Source organism: Limulus polyphemus, unplaced genomic scaffold (genome assembly GCF_000517525.1).
Source record: "Limulus polyphemus unplaced genomic scaffold, Limulus_polyphemus-2.1.2 Scaffold3158, whole genome shotgun sequence".
NCBI lineage: Eukaryota > Metazoa > Arthropoda > Merostomata > Xiphosura > Limulidae > Limulus > Limulus polyphemus.
Genome location: NW_013668768.1, coordinates 27614 through 42286, shown reverse-complemented (window position 1 = coordinate 42286; position 14673 = coordinate 27614). Strand labels below are relative to the sequence as shown.

Below are 14673 nucleotides of genomic sequence, written 5' to 3'. Positions count from 1 at the left end.
AAAAATGTATGAAGAAAATTTTTACAGCTTCTTAAATACAGAGAAATATCAGCAGTTGTACATGAAAGAACTAAGATAAAAGAAATATTATGCAGTAATCATTAATGTACATAATAAAACTTAGCAACAAAGAATGTAATAAAAGTCCAAATGATGAAGAATTACAAGTATTCATAGCAGAACATAGCAGTGAAGACTATAACTGTTGTTCATATATCTCTACTCATTCACTCTCAATACAGACATGCTTCTAGATATTAATAGCAGAGACAACAACTTTGTAGCTGTTTAGTACTGTGCTACTATACCTCCCCTCATTCACTCTCAACACATGCTGCTTGAAAAGTTTTTCAGTTTCACAAAATTAGCTTAATTAAAGATGGCATTGTGCTAGTAAAATGGCTATGATGATACAAAGTTTGAACTTTCTGACATTATCTGCTTTCTAGTCAAAAACTACATGCAGCTGTTACAGGTGGTGAGAAAACTGTTTGGTGTAAAAATTTAGGATGTTTTATGAAACTTTTTAAACTGGTATTTTATCACATTAAATATTATATAAATTTCAATAATAAGATTATCAAAAGAATATGAAAAAATTGCACTTCAGATCTTTGTAATGATAATCTCATTCATTAACATTAACTTTGTTTACAGGGGCTGGAAGTTAAGAATTAGTTCACAGCCTGCTTGGCAAAATTCAGGTTACTGTGACATCACTGGTTTTAGAAATCGGATTACGAGGTACGTAATATCAAGTTGTTCAAGTATTAGTGATAAAACCTGCTTCCTAAGCTAGTAAAAATAAGTTGTGGTTATAAATGTAGGCTACTGTACACTAAAATAATTAAATGAATACACCAATTAAATTTATGTTAAGAGACTCCCATGTATTAAGAGCTTACAAATTCCACCATTAGGAAAATGTCAGTGCAATGTTACACAGCTTAAATGAGTAAGACCATATGATAAATTGTATCATAGATAATTCAATAAATAAGTATGTTAAGAAATGTAAGATATAGAACTGTAAATAGGAGTAAGTTACAACCATGCTATGAAATGTTAGATAGAGAACCTTAAGGAGGGTTAAATTATAACCATGCTACAAATGTTAGATAGAGAACTTTAAAGAGGGTTAATTACAAACATGCTATGAAATGTTAGATAGAGAAATTTAAAGAGGGTTAAATTATAACCATGCTATGAAATGTTAGACAGAGAACTTTAAAGAGGGTTAATTATCACCATGCTATGAAATGTTAGATAGAGAACCTTAAGAAGGGTTAAATTATAACCATGCTACAAAATGTTAGATAGAGAACTTTAAAGAGGGTTAATTATCACCATGCTATGAAATGTTAGATAGAGAACTTTAAAGAGGGTTAAATTATAACCATGCTATGAAATGTTAGATAGAGAACTTTAAAGAGGGGTAAATCATAACCATGCTATGAAATGTTAGATAGAGAACTTTAAAGAGGGTTAATTACAAACATGCTATGAAATGTTAGGTAAGAGAACTTTAAAGAGGGTTAATTACAACCATGCTATGAAATGTTAGATAGAGAACTTTAAAGAGGGTTAATTACAACCATGCTATGAAATGTTAGGTAAGAGAACTTTAAAGAGGGGTAAATTATAACCATGCTATGAAATGTTAGGTAAGAGAACTTTAAAGAGGGGTAAATTATAACCATGCTATGAAATGTTAGATAGAGAACTTTAAAGAGGGGTAAATTATAACCATGCTATGAAATGTTAGATAGAGAACTTTAAAGAGGGGTAAATTATAACCATGCTATGAAATGTTAGGTAAGAGAACTTTAAAGAGGGGTAAATTATAACCATGCTATGAAATGTTAGATAGAGAAATTTAAAGAGGGTTAAATTATAACCATGCTATGAAATGTTAGAGAAATTTAAAGAGGGTTAAATTATTACCATGCTATGAAATGTTAAGTAGAGAACTTTAAAGAGAGGTAAATAACAACCATGCTACAAAATGTTTGATAGAGAACTTTAGAGAGGGGTATATTATAACCATGATAAGAAGTAGATGTTACAGTGGAAGATATATAGATAAAATTAAAGGTTAAAGTGAAGTTGTTTGTTTTAACACAAAGCTCCTCAATAAGCTATCTGTGCTCTGTCCCCAGTAGAAATCCAACCTTGGATTGTAGTATTTAACATCCATAAGTTACTGCTGATCCATAAGGAAATGTTTAAACTTTATAAACATATACCAAATACATAAAATTTGTATAATGATTTCTATTCTCCAGTCTGGACTTAATATCTGAACTCTAATGAGAGTAAAGTTTTTTTAAACTTTGCAGGTGTGGAAAGCTCTGGATTCTCATGCTACCTTTTTAAACTTTGCAGGTGTGGAAAGCTCTGGATTCTCATGCTATCTTTTTTCACTTTGCAGGTGTGGAAAGCTCTGGATTCTCATACTACCTTTTTAAACTTTGCAGGTGTGGAAAGCTCTGGATTCTCATGCTACCTTATTAACTTTGCAGGTGTGGAAAGCTCTGGATTCTCATGCTACTTTTTAAACTTTGCAGGTGTGGAAAGCTCTGGATTCTCATGCTACCTTTTTAAACTTTGCAGGTGTGGAAAGCTCTGGATTCTCATGCTACATTTTTTCACTTTGCAGGTGTGGAAAGCTCTGGATTCTCATGCTACATTTTTTCACTTTGCAGGTGTGAAAAGCTCTGGATTCTCATGTTATCTTTTTTCACTTTGCAGGTGGGGAAAGCTCTGGATTCTCATGCTACATTTTTTCACTTTGCATGTGTGGAAAGCTCTGGATTCTCATGCTACCTTTTTAACTTTGCAGGTGTGGAAAGCTCTGGAGTCTCATGCTATCTTTTTTAACTTTGCAGGTGGGGAAAGCTCCGGTTTGCTATGGTGCCTCACACTATCTTTTTTGAACCACTTTCTGAGTGTCTTTTTTTGGGAATTTTTGCCGCATGGGCAACAAATTTTCTCTTCAACTGGGACTGCTTTGTGTTGTACTTAGTGCATGTTTTACTTTGGTTTTTACTTGACTGGATTCTTCTATGTATTATTCAGGTAAGTGTATAAATTTATCGTTCTTTAACCATAATTCCCTGTTGGACAAATATATACAATTAAATGCATACATGTTAAAAAGAAGTGGCTAATTTGATTTTTTTTTATTAATAATTCTCTTTGAAGCAAAGGAGTGAATAATTCATGAGATTAATATTTGTATATTGTAATAAAAAGTATATAATGTTATATGTTAGAAAGAGCTCACTTTATACTATATCTATCAAGTTAATTTGAAATTGGCCACAGTTTTCCTTACTGTGCACATGTAACTGCGGTTCATATCGTCGTCTGCTTGATCGACTATAGCATGTATGGTGGTTTCTTACCTACACATGCTGTAGTTAGAGAGACAGTTAAATTGTAGTCAGATCTTACTTTTATATTTTAGTTAATTATGTATTATTTGTGTTTTAAAAATCATACTTGAAAGGTTTAATGATTTTTATATGTTTAACTTGTTGTTGCCTGGATGATGACAATATATAAACAAGATGGCATGTGTAAGTGACATCTTTTTTTCGGCAACATGTCTCTGCTGAAATACCTTTATAAATCCCCGTCAGGCATCAGTTAAGGTAGGAGCAAAAAAAATAATAGACAAATTTATTTTTCTGAAACTATATGCTTTTAGGAATGTTCTTGTCAAATGTTAAAACTATTTCATCCACCAGTTTTTGTTTTTTAATGAAATATGATAAGAGCAACGTTACCTACTAAAAAAATTAATATCTGGTAGTCATAGGGTTAATGTTGGAGAATAGACCAAACATAAGCTACAGTTCACTGCTGCAAGAGGCCTGGCCTTGTTCTCTAATTTACCCTTATGCAGAGTTAATGTTGGATAATAAGCCAAACATAAGCTACATTTCACTGCTACAAGAGGCCTGGCCTTGTTCTCTAATTTACCCTTATGCAGGGTTAACGTTGGATAATAAGCCAAACATAAGCTACAGTTCACTGCTACAAGAGGCCTGGCCTTGTTCTCTAATTTACCCTTATGCAGGGTTAATGTTGGATAATAAGCCCAAACATAAGCTACAGTTCACTGCTACAAGAGGCCTGGCCTTGTTCTCTAATTTGCCCTTATGCAGGGTTATTGTTGGAGAGTGGAATTTTATTTATGATTATCACTTATTTTTAGATTTCAAATTCAGAGATTAATCAGAACTTACTAACTTCAAAAAGAACCACTAATGATAAATAAGTCATTTTGTTTCATAGAAATGTTGATTAAGTAGTCAAACTCAAAATGTTAAATGATGAATTCCAAAACAATGAAGATATTATTATGTAAAAACTATATAAGGGGCTAAACATTGGTTCAAGAAACACTAATTTACAAAACTTGTTCAGAAAAATAGGAGTTGATAAGTTGTCAGTTATAATTAATATGAAAAAATTAGTCTTACAAAAAGTAGAATTGAAATAGTATATGATAAATTAAAAAATAGCTATAATCATGGAGTAGTGATAAAAAGAGACCTGTTTAACATTTTAAACATAACAAAGCTGGTTTAACTCTGTAACTTCTTTTCACAGAATGGCTCCCTTCCCTTTAGTAAAGGAGACTTTGTGGTGGCATGGTTGTTTCGTGAGAGTTCAGCCCTATTTTTATTTTTGAAAGCTCTGTTTGATCCTATGATTCAATGGCGAACTGGAACCTACAAGCTGAGGTGGGGTGGAATGGCTGAAGAAATTAAACCTAAATTATAACACTAATTTAGTGTACTTTATTTTCATTGGCATTACAAATTTTTTTATATGTTTAGTTGAGAAAAGAACCAATTCATGTTTTGTATTTTTAATTAGATTGCTTTTTGACTGATTATTTTTAATGTTGATTTCAACATTATATCCACAACTCAAAAGTTTGATTTAATCATAGTAAACTAACTTGAAAAAGTAGTAGATTCTCAAGATGAGGATTAGTTCCTCAAATACTTGTGTAAAATACTCGGGTGCTTATAAAAATAATTTTAGTAATTTGAGGCATCTTTAAGTTTGCAACAGTTAACCACATATTGTGTGCCACAGTAAAATAGAATTTATGTACAGTGTACTGACTTTATCTTTTGTGAAGTTAATTTATATTTCACTGTAGATGAACTCTCCATTTATTGAGTGAGTGTTATTTTGTATAGTCAATCATTTTGATTTTTTTTTCGTTGAGGAACATGTATAAGCTTTATTAAGTTATGTTAATTTAATTTTGGAAATACAAAAATTACTGTGTATTAAACATTTGCACCTGTCAGACATGCATGTGATGAACTGAGTGATCAAAAAAAAGATAGAATATTTTATCTAAGTAGTTTTTTTGAAAAATACATTTAGGACATACTCCCACCATTTCTCCATTAATTTTAAAAGTGTTTTATTATGTATGCGTGTGTGTGTGTGTAATCTCTGTCTGAAAGTATTATTAATATTGATTGAAAATAACATTTAAAAACAGAAGACTTAATACTCCTGAAATGGGAAATTTTAAGTCATTAAAAAGTCTAATGTCAACACTAGGATGTTTTAAAATGGGTTTATCTTGTTTTGTGTCATTTTTTCCATTGTTAAGTTTTATAAATTTATTTGCCTTTTTGAGAACATTGTGTAGGTTTATGTTTTCCTTTAAATTATACCTGAGAAAAAACGTCTTGTAATATGATAAAAAGATAAACATTCTCAGTCATTATTACATTAAATCCCTCACCAATTCCCTCTATCCTCCTTTTTTTTCTTAACTATTCAAATGTACTGAATCCTGTTTAATAATAAATGACAGATAATTTAAGAACTGTCAAAAAAAAAAGATGTAAACTAACGAAATAGCATCAATAATGAACTTTATTCTTTTAAAGGTCATGAAAATTGAGGAAACTAATGTTTTAACTTTAGATGTTAATACAGTTATTTTTAGCCCAGAGTTTTATAATTATTGTTAATAGTTATTGGAATTTAACTTTGTATTTAAGCAACTGTAAAACATGTTTTCTAACTCCTAAAACAGTTATGTTTGATTCATTATGTAGCAGTTAAGAAGGAATAGTGGGGTCATTGGTGAAATAATTCCTGTGTTCATTATTAATATTCCATACATATGTGAACTTGGGGGTAGCAATGCTCATTGGCTTCATGCTTTGGAATCATGGGAGAATGGTTTTATGTTTGAGACTTGCTAATGACAATTTAAACACTTTATCCCAGTTGTTTTAGTCTACCCAGCTGTATGATGGGTAGTAGTTCTTAACTGGAAGGTTAACCTGTGACGGAATGGCATTCCATCCAGGGAGTATGTGTAAATATTCTCATCTACTTGCGGCAATAAAGCTTTAGTTCAACACCAATCTCGGCATAGGAGGGATTTGACCTTGACATACATGAACTTGCTACTAAGTGCCATCTTGGCATAGGAGGGATTTGACCTTGACATACATGAATTTGCTAATAAGTGCCATCTTGGCATAGGAGGGATTTGACCTTGACATACATGAACTTGCTACTAAGTGCCATCTTGGTATAGGAGGGATTCGACCTTGACATACATGAACTTGCTAATAAATGCCATCTTGGTATAGGAGGATTTTATCTTTACATACATGAATTTGCTACTAAGTGCCATCTTGATATAGGAAGAATTTGACCTTGCATACATGAACTTCCTAAACAATGCAAATTATAATTAAACTTCACCTATGGACTTTAGTTTCTTCAGTATTATTTATTACATATTGCTCTATTAATGAACCACAAATGTGAAATGTAATAAAAAAAATATTAAATATTTTCGAATACACACACATTGTTTCCAAGTAAATTCTTATAGTAAGTACACAACTATAATTGCAAAGAAAAAACCTGAATGTTGAATAGAAATTCCATTACAAACCTAAAATTTGTAAGGGCAATATTGAGACTCAAAGGTTGTAAAATTATTAAATAAACTTAAAAACCCATCATAAATAAATTGGTAAATGTATCCATAAGCTAATGAGAAGGAACTAAGACAAGCTTAACTCAAGAGAAATTGAGTTATTAGTTAAGTCGAGAAGATTTTATTTACAATGTGGATTGTCCCTAGCCATAAGTTTCAAACTTGTGTGACTCATAGCTAAAACTTTGAAGTCCATCATTGAGATGGTGTGGAGATAGAGAGAGATCATAGAGTTGCCAGTTTTATATGAATTCCACATATTATTATGAATATTTACAGTTAAATGGCTTTGCAGCTACCACAAATGGACAAGTAAATGATCCATGAACAAAGTAGGGTTGGTATTCAGTCCTTTGAATGGAATAAATGTCTGATTTAATGGTTTAAAAGACAATTCTCGGTTGAAATTGTGTTGAATTAATTTTTTAAGTTTGGTTGTTTTTTAAGAAATAATCTCTGTTTACCATAAACACAAGGGTCATTTAGATCCATTTAATATTTCTATGAGGGTCAAGTGTTTTTTTATTCAAAAGATCACTAATGATGGTTTCACAAAATGTCTGAGATACCTATTTTTTGAGAGAAAGATATACAAGTTTAGTTGTATAGATACAAATATTATAAACATATTTTGTAGTCTCTAGTAAAGAAGTTAACAAGTGATCACCTTTGTACTTAGAAGGAGAAAAGCTGTCATAGCACATGTAGAGGTCAGTGAAAGTTCTCTTGCAATAGGTAGTCATAGAAACACCATTTTGATCATGATTTATGAGGATGTCAAAGAAGGGCAGACTAAGGCTGTTATCAGTCTTACAAGTAAAATTTATATTGGGGTGGCAAGATTTCAGATGCATGATCCTGAGAATGAAATATTAAAAAAGTAGCGCTGTGCTATCTAAGGTGAATTGTTTGGACAGCTGGCAAGCTATGATTGCTAATAATTGCAGAGAAAGGTGTTAGCCAAGGGATGACCCTGTAACAGTGCCATCTATATGGTAAAAAAAAAACCCATAAGGTAAGCTACTTGGGTGTGAAGTGAGGGGATCTTATTAATGAAAGAGTCATTAACTATAAAGTTGTGGATGGTTAGGGGTTGGAGTACGTAGTTGGACAGAGGAAAGTACAGGTCTAATAGGGAGATCTGTTTTGTGTACGTAAGGAGGACAATATACTGGGTCTAAAGCCACAGCGGTTAATTTGATTAAAAGTTATTTGAGAGATGGTATTGGATTTTTTCAAATTTTTAAAGATGTATTCACCTTGTTGAAGTGTATGGCTAAGAACATCTGTTTTAAGTGGTCTAAATTTGGTGGAGTCGGATAAGACAGAGTTCATGTCATATTTTCTATCTATGAGAACAACTCCATTACCTTTTACAGGACAGGAAGTAGGAATGTTAGCATTATTTATAAGTTCTTTTAAAGCAGAGAATTAATCAAGGGAAACAGCAGGTGTAGGTTTGCAGATATTATAGTTTAGAATGTGGATAGAGCTGAGTTATTTTTGTTATTAAGATTCTTAAGGACTAGAGGCTCATGATTGGAAGGATTGTAAATAGGATAACTCCTGAACTTCCTGCAAGCTTGTTCAAAAGAAACAAAATGATGAGCATACAAGAGTTTGGTTGGAAGTAAGCAGAAGTTAAGAACTTTAGCAAGGGTTCACATACATATACAAGAGTATCAGGATCAAGATCGGTAGAAACATCTGAAGTACTGAGTCTTCTTAACCTGATGTTATGGATGAGTTCGTATTGGGCAGTCTTCTTTGTATTACATTGTGAGGATAGATGAATGAAGTCTAGATAGAAGGTTCTGTGTTTTAATTTAAACAGCAGGGGGTCCATTCTGTTGGTAAGGAGAAACTTCTGGTGATGTTTAAGCATTCAAGTTTGTGGTCACATGGATGTTGTTGGCAGGAGAAGAAGGTAAGACTTTTCTGTAGGCTATAATTTGCAAGCTTAAATTGCAAAAACACAGGAGTAATTGTACAGAGTTTACATTCCTTAAGAAATCTCTGTTAAGGTTTTTTTTTTTAACTTGAAAGTAGCTTTCCTACAAGTCTGGAATGATTGTAGAAAGTCATGCTATCTAGTAAGTACACAGCCAACAGATTCATTAGATAGCACATTTAGCCTAATGATGAATAATGCAACCACAGAAATGACAAATAATAACATTTCCAAATACACACATTCCATTTTCAGAAAGAAGCAGTAATTACAAATAATATAACGTACATTGAGTAGATTTTTGTTTTTACAACTATTGACACTTGTAAGGGAAATGTCAAGGGGTGGTCAAATATTTAAAAACTAATAAATGACCTTGGGCAAAGACCCCTAACAAATAAACGATGAATAAATTAATGTATGTATTTTACTGTTAAGAAAGAATTGAAATTAGCTTAACACAACAGGAGTTGGATTATTTAAGCTAGGGAGACTTTGTTTAACAAGAAGACTTGAGAAAACCCAAGTCCGTGTAGCTCGTAGTCAGAACTTTGAGGTACAGAGAGATGATAAAAGGTGACCAGTTCTGTCTTAAATGTGTTTGTGAATACATACTGTTAAATGGCATTTGGTTTTGACAATATGTAGGTCTGTCCCTTTGCACCTATCATAAGTTTATAAGTGAATTATGCGTGGACAAAGTAGGGTCAGTATGTAGGTCTGTCCCTTTGTACCTATCACATGTTTATAAGTGAATGATTTATGGACAAAGTGGGGTCAGTATGTAGGTCTGTCCCTTTGCACCTATCATAAGTTTATAAATGAATTATGCATGGATAAAGTGGGGTCAGTATGTAGGTATGTCCCTTTGTACCTATCACATGTTTATAAGTGATAAGTGAATGATACTTGGACAAAGTGAGATCAGTATGCAATCTTTAGAATTCAGAACAAAATTTTTATTTGATATGATGATTTAAAGATAATTCTAAGTAGAATTTTAGTGTTTATCTAACAGTGTAACAAATTGGTTTCTATGAATTAATCTGTGAATCTCAACATTCCCATTACAAGTGTTTATGGCTGCACTACAATTTGTATTCAACATTCAGGTTATTATTTGTAATTATTGTCTTTTATATATGGTAGGAATGTGATAAAGATGGAACATGTGTGTTCTGAAATGTACAACACGTTTTTATATGTCACTTCTGTGGTTGTTCATCATGTTGGCCACCTTACAAATCTTTCACTTGGAAGATCTGAACAGAAGACTTGTTATTGTTATGGTTAGAAGTCTTTATGGTCATCCAAATATAATTATAAATTAGTTACTAAAACTTCTCAGGATTGCACTGAAGATGACAGGAGAATAGCAGCCAAAACCTAGGATAAAACTAGTTAGTGGTTAGTGTCTCGTAATTATAAAATTTATTAGGTGATTGTATAGACTACGAACCATGACTATGATTGATATTCAATCTCCACAACCTTACCATAAATAAAGAGTCAAAGTAGATTCTCCATTAGTCTTGTAGAGAACTGTTCCTTCTTGGCATAAGTGAGTTCTAACAATGACTATTTTAAAACCACAGATGAGACTTAAAGAGTGTTCAATATTGTATATTTAAGAGTTACACACTTCAGCAGTATTAACTATAAGTTGATCTTATCTTTGGAGTAGAACTGCTATAACATCTGTTCACATTCCATCAAGGCATTAAAAGCTGTGATAATAATTAGTTTACATGAATTCAGTACTTTTTTATTGTTTTAATAGTATTGATGTTGTTTTATCAAAATAAGCTTTGTTTTTACATGCACGATTTTTCAATTTATTCTGTATTTAATTTTAACCTAATGTCTGTTTTTAAATGGTAGCTATTTGTTTAGAATTTTAATATTGCACTTTGGAGTGTGTAAGTGTGTTTGTAACTAAAAGATTTGTATCTTCTCTTAATGAAACCAGATATTAGCTAATAAGAAAAACATCTTACCAAGTGTATACATACATCTTTTAGACCAGTGGTTCCCAACCACTGGGTCCTCTGCTAGGAACCCAGGGACATGTTTTTTTTGCTGGTCTGTAGAAGCATCTAATGAAAAAAGATAGAAAGAAGAAAAGAAACAAGTTTTATGAAAATCTAAATTTTTGGTGAAATTCATAATATGTACATGTGTTAGGAATAGATGAGAAGTATTGTTTCCTTTTTAATTCAGTGTAAAATATGTGAAGATAGTAGCGTTTAGTCTGAAGCTTTTTGAAGAAGCTAAATTAGGAAACAACACTATAGGCCTAAATACTCCAAATAGTCTGTAAGCTTTTCACAAAGATCTTGCCAGTCCGTGGGGTATAAAATGGTTGGGAGCCACTGTTTTAGATCCACAAACTTGCATGTGTGAAAACCTGTTTTTTTGTTAAGATGACTGTTGTGAGTTTTGCATAAGTTTCTAATGTGTGTGTGTGTATGTATGTGCATATAAACAGTAAATTTCACATGCTCCAGTAATGGTCTTACCATTTTTTGTTTGCATCTCTTGTGTGAATTTTCAAGTAATAAGATTACCTTTCTTTTCCTTCGTTACCTTACAGGTGTTTTAGGCATTTGACATTTAATGTTTTGAATATTCTGAAGATAATTGTTGTTCAACCTGAAGGAAAAGTCTTTTATCATCTAAGATCAATATAGTGTTAATACTTTATGTACTTATATTAGTTCACTTATCAAATGAATTGGACAGATTAGTCGTTATTGGCTAAACAAATTAATTAAAATAGAATCTCTTCAACTGTTAGTAAAGTGATTATTTTACTATACATTCAATAACACTTTTAAGTTACATTAAATTTATAGAGCCTTGAATTAATTTCTTACGGTACAAATCAATGCCAGTATCAATCCAAAAAAAAGTGAATTATACTGATAGATTTTGTTCAAAACTATCACCAGCTTTAAAATAAATTTTCCATTGTTAAGGCTTGGTAAAAAATTTTAAAGTCTTGTTAATTTTGTTTCAAGTGCTATTCCAAATTGTCCTTCCAGTTTGAATTTTGTTGATACTATGCAGTGAAGTTTGAGAATTATAAAGTAATTTTCGTTTTTACCATTTGTGTTGTATGAGGTACAATGAAGGTTGTATTTGAGTATTGTTTTGAAAAACCTTACTTTGTTTGTGACTTAAGTAATATACCAAAGTGGCTTAATAACAGCTGTCTTCTCTTTGTTATTTTCTTTTGTCTTCCATAGAGTCAACTGGATATTTTGTTTGTTAATCAATAAAGAATGTTTATGAAACTGATGTATTCAGAATTTTTCTGCTGTCACTTTCGTCTCTAACTGCTAACAGTTTATCAAGATCACCAATCTGGCAAGTTATCAAGATTGAGATAAATAAGCAAAGAATAAATTTAGTTTTTATTTACAGCAACTCATGAAGCTTACATTAATGAAGAAAATACTGATCTAGCATGGCTACTGACAGCTCTGGATTGATTTTCTAACTGATAGGAACTTCTAATATTGATATGAAAGTTTATTACATCACTAAAACACCAATTGAAATATGTAAACACATTTTTGGTAAGTGCCTATGATAAAGGGTGGTTTTTTTGGTTCAATTAAGAAACAGTGCTGTTAAACATGCTTCACATTATTAATTGTGAGCAGACATGGGGTATTTGTACTCTATTGAATTTGAATACACCTTTTAGAGTATTTGTGCTTGTATTTGAATACTTAGGCAGGGAAAATTAAAGTATTTAAATTCAATGGCACAGTATTGATGCTCCCTGAGTGATTTAGTGAATACTTAACATTGTAAGAGTAAATGTCAACTTTTGTACTCATCAAATTTCTAGACTCACTATGTCATCAGTAGAATGTTAATTTCTCTTTCAGTACAAGCTTTGATCCCATGTGAACAAAGTTTGTACTGAAAGAGAAATTAATACTTTTCTATGTGCTACTCCAGGTGTTCCATCTCGTTGGGGTTGGACCTGTGAGGATGATGTTGTGTGGGGTGGGGTGGCGAGGGTTGTATGAGACATCACACCAAAGTTGGCTTCGAGTGGAGGCTGATCCCACCTATATCAGGTATACCCATGGCCACACACATGTACACACATTTGGTAATGAGGTGTTTTACAAGACTGCTACTATGGTTTCCTCGTGGCATTTTGCTACAACACAATGCCCATTCCAGACCATACTAACCCATGGACTTTCGTGTGTAAAGCAGATGGAGATTCGCTTTGATTGAATAAATCAGGGGTGGCCTGCTTTGCAAAATAGGGATTTCATGGTCACTCATTGCACTGTCTCCAGTGTCAGCATTCCTCTAGGTTCCCCACCACATTCCCCCCTTCTTCTAGTGGAGTATGAGTGTCCTTGCCACTTACTAGTTCCTAGCACCACTGGGTTGGTGTACCATCGAGGCAACCTCATGAATGTGTTCAATTCCATTCAGTAGAGAGTAGGGTGGTGGTGATCTACTGGTGTAGAACACACAGATTCTCTACATGAATCACAGTTGTATAATACAAGTCTTAGAGTAGATTTGCTACTTTGCAGTTTACCCCTCTGGCTGGGATCCCTCATCTTACCATTGACTGGATGTCGATTCCTAGTGAGTGGTGTTTGGATTAGAGCAGGATCAACTAACATAAGTCCTCACATGTGTTCAGTCATGATTCCTCATCTTGCCACAGTCACGAGGTTTTGCCTCGTGTGCTCTTCCTCTGTGCTGTAGATCTTGGAGGTTGATGTAGTGCAGACCTGGTTTGATTTGCTTCTGCACTGTGGTTGCTTGGTGAGCTGACTGGTCAGCCATATCTGGAGGATGATGTTGTTAAGGGCACACATAGTTTCTCCTGGTGCTCCACCTCTATGAGGTTCACACCCGGAGACAGATGATGTATAGAGTGGATCCAGTCCATTTGAATTTGAAGTGAATCACCTCACAGGCACACACCCCTTTGTACTGTCATTCAGATGTCAGGTTCCCGAATGGCTGGTGTTGGTTGTGGATTTGCACATATGTGCCCTGTTTAGTTGAATGGTACGGAATTTTCTCCTCTTATTCTACCCAACTTGAGATGAAGATGGCGAGGACTTTCTTTCTACCATGGGTTGGAAGTTGTATGCCCAACACTGCCTGGTTTTAGACTGGAGTTGACCAGCCTAGTACAGTCTGTCATGCCCTAGCCATTCTACATCAAGGGACACATCCATTTATATCTCATTTGTTGGATGTGCTCCTCACATTTTCTGCCCATTTATGCAACTCTTACTAACACACATATTGAATTTGATTAGCAATTAGCTGCTTATCATTTTTTTAACATTCATCATTTTAACACTGAATCCAGCAGTAACATTCTTAACTATCTGTAAAGACATCTACTAATGAAAAAGAGTTAGATGGTATGTTATTATTCTAATAACACTTCAATTCAGCTTCAAACCCTAGTATATATTTGTACCATACATGGTATTTCATCAACAAATTGAAAGAAATGCCAAACACTTCAGCTGTTACAAAATAATGCAACAATCGATTAACCAGAGAAAGATGTGATTTGAAGATATTTCAGCTGAACGAGATTGCCACAAATCGTTTTTCAAATTAATCTAGTTTATTTCTTCTTTCTTGGTGAGACCTCATCACTCTCTTGTGAGTGGCTGAAGTATAGGTACAAGAAATTTAGCAAGTTTAT

General features: G+C 33.0%; 1 pseudogene; it reads left to right on the top strand.

Annotated features, from left to right (window-relative positions):
* LOC106468774 overlaps nucleotides 1-12257 on the top strand; it is a 57456-nt pseudogene extending 45199 nt beyond the window's left edge.
* The last annotated feature ends 2416 nt before the right edge of the window (nucleotides 12258-14673 follow it).